At 43.5% G+C, this 8,501-nt stretch overlaps 1 pseudogene; it reads right to left on the bottom strand.

The window, feature by feature from the left end:
* Positions 1-6,413: 6,413 nt before the first annotated feature.
* On the bottom strand, positions 6,414-7,006 carry LOC142441295 (cyclin-C pseudogene; annotated as a pseudogene).
* Between the last annotated feature and the right edge of the window lie 1,495 nt (positions 7,007-8,501).

Below are 8,501 nucleotides of genomic sequence, written 5' to 3'. Positions count from 1 at the left end.
TCTGACGTCCGAGAGGAAGAGCTTTGGTGTATGAGTGGAACACTACTTTACAAGTTTTGATTCCTTACATTTTTAAAAATGGCATTCTTAAGTTCTTCATTTTCTTAGAGTTTCTTTTTTCATTCCACAAATAAATGCTCTTTTGGATGGGTCACTTGGGGAAGGCAGCAACATCAGAGAAGCAAAAAGTCCCCCGTGGGCCTGCTCCCAGGATCACCACCTTCTGTCTAGCTAGGGCCAGAGGGATGGGCACCCTGTTGGGGTGATGTCCTTCCTTGGCCTTTCAGTGCCCCCTTCACAGTGCCGTGTCCCTGCTGGCCCCCATACTGCCCCATGCTCCCCTCCCAATAGGGCACACACTCTGCCCAGGTTGCCTCCCTGGCCCTTCTCCGTCCTCACAGAGGATCACCTGGCCCCTCTACGGTGTGCTCACAACCACTTCAGGTCTTCCCTTTCCAAATCCGAGTTCAGGCTCTTTCCCAAGACTGTCCTTCCTTTGTCACTTGCCATTTGCCCTCAGGGGGAGTGAGCAGAGGTCAGACCATGATATGCCCATCTAGGCATGGTCCTGTGTCTCGTTTGTTGAAGGTGTGAATGCTTGGGCCCACCCAGTCTTCCAGACTACCTGGGGGGGGGGTCCCTGGGACATTCATCCCCAGCCTACCACAACCACCTATGTGCAGCCCCATGAAGGTTCAGGTATTCCCTAACACTGCAGCCTCTGACTGCTTGGTCAGGGCCACTGAAGGCCACCTGGGAGGTAAGGGGGATGGCTCCTCCAGAGGTTGGCTCCCTGCTGTGGTTCTAGTGGAGGCCTTCTTGTGTGGCATTTGAGGTGTCTGACCATGCTCTCTCACTGTAACACAGGCATCAGTCACAGGAGTGTTGAAGTCCACAGAGGATGAGGACCTTAGAGGCCCAGGGCTGTGGTCAGAATCACAATGGCCTGGGTTGGGGTGCAAGCTTCACCCCTAATGTCTGGGGCAGCAGTTCTTCTCTCTGAGCTTCTGTTTCTTCCTCAGTAAAATGGGGATGGCCTGAGTGTGGGACTGCGGTTGTGTGGGGTGGCGGGGGGTGGGGGGGTGGGGGCGGCTAGGCCATTGCTGGTATGGAGGAGACTTCAATGAGTACTGGCTGCTACTTACAATGGTCCTTCCCTCCACTGGTGTCTCTGCTCAGGACCTTCAGTTTGTTTGCATGAGAAAGGGAGAAAATACTGAGGTTGACAAAATGTTATATGATTTGATCTGCTCCTTTATGATTTTTCACTTTTACCAGACAGCTTAGAGGAAGAACTGTGGTGGCCTAGTGGGTTATGCGTTGGGCGGCTAAATGTGAGGTTAGCAGTTTGAAACCACCAGTCACCCCATGGGAGAAAGTTAAGGCTTTCTACTCCCATGAAGAGTGACAGTCTTGGCAGTCCACACGGGCAGTTCTGCCCTCACCCACAGGGTTGCTATGAGTCAGAGCTGACTTGCCAGTGGCAGCGACTTTTTAAGAGAAGACTCAGAAAGGCATCTTTACTTCAGGTTATATAAAAAGTCAATATTTTCTTCTAACAGCATCTTTTTTATATTGAATCATTAATTCTGTTTCTGTGCGGACATGTATGTGGGTGTGCTTGCTAGTTTTTATTTCAACTCGTGGGCAATTGTGAGCTCCTCTTATCGAATAACACATACTTTCCTGTTGACTTGAAAGTCCACTGTTATCAGAGGCCCACCTTATCGACATCTATCTATCGATATGTATAATAGAGTGCATTATTTAATACAGATTTTTCTAGGCATAGTCTTAGTTACTCCCGCCAAATGGCCCTCATTGTCCTGATAGGTCTGGCTGAGAAGTGTCTGGAAGTGATCTGGGAAGATACTGATTGGAGTATGTGATTCAGCTTTGAGTGATTGTTAGCAGGGTTAATTGGTATTGCCGTTCAGCTGGGTAGAAAATGAGCCATCTCAGAAATAGAAAGGCAGGTGGGGTGGATTTTATCACCAGCAAGACAGAAGTGTCAGGCGTGGAGCATGCCCTTTGGATGCCAAGATACCTGCATTGAACCTCCATGATGGAGATATGTGTCAGAGAGAGTTTTTCCAGGGTGCAGAATAGCGCCGACAAAACACACAGCATTCCTCTAGTTCTCGAATGCTTCCTCCCTCCCCCTTCCCCCCACTCTATGACCTCAGTCCTTCTTTACAAATACTGCTAGACTGGAGTATACACATTGGTACAGATAAGAACGCTCAAAGCAGAGAATTCAGGACAGATAAACTTCTCAGGAACAGTCGTGGGGGTAGCAGTACCCTGAGGGGAGAGTGGTAGGGTGCAGAGTTGTGTGGACCCGAAATGGATGTAAACATGGCAGGGCTCTGGTAGCTGCCTGGATCAGTGGCAGAGTCCCAGCAGGCAGGGAGGCAGAGTAAGAAGGTCACATACCCAAGGTCACTGCATCAGACGGTGACCGGATTGACAGATTTGACTCCACTGGTAACCAGGGGTGCCTCATTGACAGGAAATGATCTAACTACCACAGACCTCCCCTTGTCAACTTGACTCCCTTACACACTCCTTAGCTGTGCATAATTTTAAACAAAAACAACAATAAAATCATGTTTGCGCCTAACACAAGTACAATTGAAAATTACCAGCTCCATTTTAACCTTACATTCTATAAGGGAACAAAACAAAAATATTTAATGCCTGTACACTGCAGTTATGCAAACTTCCCATTGGCTGCCTCACCTCTGGACCATGGGCCCATTCACAAATTCTCAACAACCATAGCTCCCATGGGCTAGGACATGCCATAGGCTCAGGTTCTTTACAACTCTTTAAACTTCAGACCGGCCAGGCCCCTCTCATGTTTCCTCTAGTCCCTTTGAAAGAGGTCCCCGGGTATCAGGGGCCAGATTCAATCCGTCTCTTTATTATTGAATTTCCCGCACTGTCAATCAACAAGTGGATCTAGATGATGAGTGAGCATTTCATGCTGCCTGCAGGCTCCCGTTAATGTTCAGTCCTAGAGAGAAGTGTCCCTTCAGGGTTCCAATTTTTTTTCAGCTTTAGGCACAAACTGCTTGCTCAAAACAAAACAAAACAAAGTAGCCATTTTTTTTTAAAGTCTGCCAAGAGCTCTAGTAGCAACTCTTTTCAGGTACAAATGTCCTGAGCACTCAAGGCAGTGGGTGGGGCTTACCTTTTCTAAGCCTTTCCTATACTCAATTAACAGATCCAATTTAATGTTTGAAGGCAGTGGGCTTACAAATTCCCTCTATTCAGACTTCCCAATAATCAATTCTACCAAACCTTATATCACTAACAGTAAGTAGAAGAAATTAATGTAATCCTAGTGCCATCAAATCCTAAACAAAATTCTTAAAACAGTCAAACTCAATCTTTTCTTATCTAAACTATCCCATTCATATGCAATATGGCTTTAGACCTCTAATAGGAACAAGCCAGGGCGAGGCCTTCTGTCAGCTATTTTGACTAAGCAGCAGGGCTTTTGCCTCAGAGAAGTTCAAGAAGCATTTGCGCTCCTAGATCTGCAAGTTAACATCCTTTACATCCATTTGTTCCATTTCATGTAGGAATAACCAAAGATGGCTTCTAAGAATCAAAAGTTTCACTCCTCATGCCCTTTCCAGAAAGCAACCACATAAACTACGTGGCCACATCTGACCTCCGGCTATCCAAAGAAGAAAAATCCAATTCCACCCAACTGCCATAAGGCAGGCAAGCCCCCGCTCTCCAGCTTCATGATTTGTTTCTCTAGCACCCCTCTTCCAAGGTACCATAATGTGTTAGTCTGGGTTGACTAGAGAAACAAATCCAGTGACATTTACATATGTATAAGAAAGAGCACTCAGGGTCAGTAGCAGAGAGTCCCAGAAAGCAGGAAGGCAGCATGAGAAGGCCATACCTCCAAGGTAACAGTATCAGACTGACCAGATCGATAAATTTGAATCCACCCTTAGCCAGGAATGTCTAGTTGACATAAAATTATCTCACTAGCACATTAGTGTAAACTGATTGAATTTAGAATTACAGTGATTTTAACAACAAAATGTACAAGGCTAAGGGGATATCCTCTGTTGTGATTTCTCTTCAAAATGTTGCAGTGAAAGTGTGCAGGCCCTTTTACACCGATAGGCTGGCCTTTTACCCAAGCTTTCCAAACTGCGTAATGTTAACACTATAAACAGATTAATCCCATACTGCTGTATTTCACATATGTTCTTATAAAATTTCTAATTTACACAGTACTTTATATCGACAATTTCCTTTTTGGTAACTCTCACATAGTGAGCATGACAATAAAGTGAAGAAGACCTTACTTGGAGACAGGTTCAATTTGCTATTCCTCTGAACATCAGTGCTATCTCAGAAATGGGACCGTGAAGATGCCCCTGATGGCCGAGAAAGAGGATCTGCCCCCACTGAGGCCAGACAGCAGTGAGGCAGAGCAGCAGATGGTTTTTCTGGCTCAAAAACAAGACAGAGGCCAAGAAACCTTGTTGCTGAGAAACTCAAGACCAGACAGACACATGGCTGTTCCCCTCCTCAGTTCTTCATTTACCCAAAGACATCGAGGCTGTCTTTCTTGGCACGAAGGCTTTCAGTCTCCATCACTCTCCTCAGAGGAGGAGACAAAAAGGCTTCCAGAGAAGCTCCTTGGAGCATGGGGACAACGGAGCTTAGAAGAGGACATAAAGGCTCTGAACAAAGGGGTTGGTTTCTTGGATGAAACTGAGGTTGGATGAAATTGTAATGTTCAATCTGGAGACGAGGCATTTCTGAGATGTTGGTTTGGAGTATGGCCGGGTGGTGGAGATATCTGTACTGGATTCAGGTGAGGTCTCCTGCCTGGTGTCAGAACAGGTGTCACCGTGATCACCTGAGGTGCCGCTTTTAGCCTTCGGGGGGTTGTTTTTTGTTTGTTGTTGTTGTTGAGATTCTTGCAAGTGTCAGTGGGAACCTGTGACAACTTTTTCTTGGTGCTGCAGGCTGAGTTTGGAGTTCTTGTCCACTCTGTGTGCCGCAGGGTGTTGACTGGCATTTAGGTCCCCGTCAGGACACTTGGTTTGTGCCTGGGAAGGGAAGACATAGTCCCGAGGGTGTGTCTGGTTGAGAGACTTGGTGTATCGTGTGAGCAAACAGCAGAATCAGGTCTGTTGCTGGCTGACTTACCAATGTGGGCTGAGTTCTTGTTTTTAAAGCTGAGGAACTTTCTTTGATCCTTATAGCTTTATACTCGGAAGTCAACATTTAATAATCCACTTTTCACAACTGATTAATCCTGAAATTGTACATCAACATCCTATGATTCCAAATCTTATTTACCGTTCTCCCTCAAGTCTGAAGAAAAGGATTAGTTGTTCCGCAGAGAGCACAGTCAGTCCCACTGACAACATTTCCCCCGGACTCCTTACTCATGTCAGAATTAAGACTAGTCAGTAACAAACTGGCCCTGAAACCTGATTGTGTTCCTGACTCAGGATACCTGTAGTAAAGTTGCAAAGTCACAGTGAAACAAAAAAAAATTAAAAAATAAGTGTGTATGTCTTAAATTTTGGGGGGGTTGTAAAAACTGACATTTAAAGTTTACCAAATTTCAACCATATTATGGTGCTGTAACCACTTAAAATGTTTAAATGATTAACCGTGACTCGATTGCAAATAACTTCACATAGAATACTTTCTGTTTTTTAAAAAGTTAGCCCAGGGTTTCAAAATGTTTACAGAATTAATACAAGTATAGCTTTTAAAAATGTCAAAGTATGCTTGCTATTCATCTTGCCCTTTTCTGCTACACTCGGCTAGTATCTTCCCTGGCAAGACACCAAAGTTCCTGAATACAATATTTGTTTAAATCAATAGATAATTGACTATTTCCCTCGAAATTATTAACATCATGACAAAATCTTCGAGGATTTTGTAAGATTTGATTCATTAAATACAGCTTTATAGTTAACTTAAGGAGGGAAAACAGCCCTCAGATGTTTGACTTTTATTGTCCTTGTTTTGGCCCTTCAATGACCCAAGGGAATTTAACAAAAATTATGCTTCATGGTTCCTGACTTAATAAGAAGCTACAAATCCAAATTAATAAAACTAGATTATTCAAATTAAAATTCATACTAATAAAAGAGCTATGAACCATGATATGCTTATGTCTGTCTGTCTGCAGGTTCCTTGGAATCTTTCAAAATTTTTATATTTCAGAGGTTTTAATCAATGATATATTAAAATCAAACTGGCAAGGAAAATTGCTTTGCAAAAATAAAATCACTCCCCAAAGTGCTCGACAGAAACCGGCTATTAATTTTCATTTGTGTTCCACTGAAGACATTATTGAAACCTGTCCAATGGTCTATTCCCAAGTGGTCCACTATGGAACTCTCCAGAGCGCTTCATGATTGGCTGGAGCTGGGCTTCTGACTTCCACATGGACTCTGCTCTTCCCCACAGTTTGGAGGTCATTTTGGTTTGGGCATCTTCCTAAGAATCGTTGTCATCTCTTTTCTCTCATCAACATTGATCCACTGTTCATACACTTTTAAAATGACCCTGATTGTTCTCAAAATCTCCATGTCCACAGAAAGCTCATCAAACCATTGCCTGGCATCCGTCTGCTGTACAATACAGCCTACATTCAGGCAAGTTCAGGCCTTCATGAAATGAGGACCCTGTAGGCAAAGATCCATTTTGTAGTTATAATTCACCATCCTCCATGCAAGGGGAAGCAGCAGGTCTTCGTGGCCCATGTCCTGCACATACTGGAGCAAAAGTCTAAAAGGAGGATGCAATACCAAGCAATGACCCATCAGTTCTAAAAGATAAAATTCACATTTTAATATATGATTCATCCTATAAGGAAACTCCTTTGGAAAGGCATATGAAAATCTCGTTTTTCATACAGAATTAACAGTGTAAATCAATCTTGTATTTGAGACTACTTGAAATTCTTATACTTTGGAGTCCTAAAAACACAACTAGGAGCCATCACTACAGGATCTGCACTTTTCAGAGAAAACCTGTCATAGAGTCTCTTGAAATAGACCACAGCAGTGACAGTAACTTGCTGTTTCATTTTAAGATGCTCACCTAATGCTTGGATAACATTTCTAAGAAATATTTGTAATTTCTAATGCTCTTCTTATGAGAGAAACTTTAAGTCCTTGTGGTGTTCCTTTAAAAGGTCTTGTTTACACAATGGATGGATGGATGGACTGTGATAAGAGTTGTACGAGCCCCCAATAAAATGATTTTTTTTAAAAAAAGGTCACTGGTACAGATAAGAACTGGAAATACAGGGAATCCAAGTCGGATGATCCCTTCAGGACCAGTGGTGTGAGTGGCGATACTGGGAGGGTAGAGGGAGGAAGGGGGGGGGGAGGGAGAACCAATTACAAGGATCTACATATAACCTCCTCCCTGGGGGATGGACAACCAAAAAGTGGGTGAAGGGAGACATTGGACAGTGCAAGATATGACAAAATAATTTATAAATTATCAAGGGTTCATGAGGAAGGGGGGAACGGGGAGGAAGGGGGAAATGAGGAGCTTATGTCATGGGCTTAAGTGGAGAGCAGATGTTTTCAGAATGATGAGGGCAATCAATGTACAAATGTGCTTTACACAATTGATGTATGTATGGATTGTGATAAGAGTTGTATGAGTCCCTAATAAAATGATTTTTTTTTAAAAAAAAGGTCTTTTTTAATCCAAAATCTATTGCAAATAGTGGGAGTTTTGCCAAAAGTTGCTTGCCCTGGAACACAGCTTGCCCTGCTGAAAAAGCACCAGCTAGTGGAGCAGCCCACATAGCAATCACAGACACATCCTGAGCACCGCTGGGCAGAACATTGAGTCTATCCCACCTGACTTTCAAGAACATCTCAAGAGCAGTTTTGACGCATTGAAGACTCATGAGAGAGCACCTGATGAGCTGTGGGAGGACATTAAGACTATCATTCATGAAGAAAGCAAAAGATCAAAGTGGATATCATAAGACACTCTGAAACTTGCTCTTGATCATAGAGTAGCTAAAGCAAATGACAGACAGGATGAAGTCAAGGAGCTGAATAGAAAAATTTCAGGGGGAAGTTTGTTAGTCTGGATAGACTAGAGAAACAAATTCATAGACACTTATTTGTGTATAAGAAAGACCTTTATATACAACCACAATTGAATATTGAGAAAAACAACCCAGCCCAGTCCAGATCAAGTCCGTAAGTCCAATATTAGACCATATATCTGGTACCAATCTATAAATTCCTCTTTAGTCTCATGCAACACATGCAATTATGTTGAATGCATGAAGATCATAGGCCATTGGGTGGAAAGTCTTGTGGATCCAGTGGCAGTGGAAGAATCTCAGCACTGGCAGGGGTCTCCACATGGCTCCTTCAGCTCCAGGGCTCTAGTGTAGCTCCATGTGTCTTCCCAACAGGAATGTCTCACAGGAGTGTCTCCTGCTTCTAGTGATCTATTTATCT

The sequence above is a fragment of the Tenrec ecaudatus genome, chromosome 2, assembly GCF_050624435.1.
Source record: "Tenrec ecaudatus isolate mTenEca1 chromosome 2, mTenEca1.hap1, whole genome shotgun sequence".
Taxonomy (NCBI): Eukaryota; Metazoa; Chordata; class Mammalia; order Afrosoricida; family Tenrecidae; genus Tenrec; species Tenrec ecaudatus.
The sequence above is the reverse complement of the archived record's forward strand: the minus strand, read 5'-3'. Positions and strand labels throughout refer to the sequence as shown.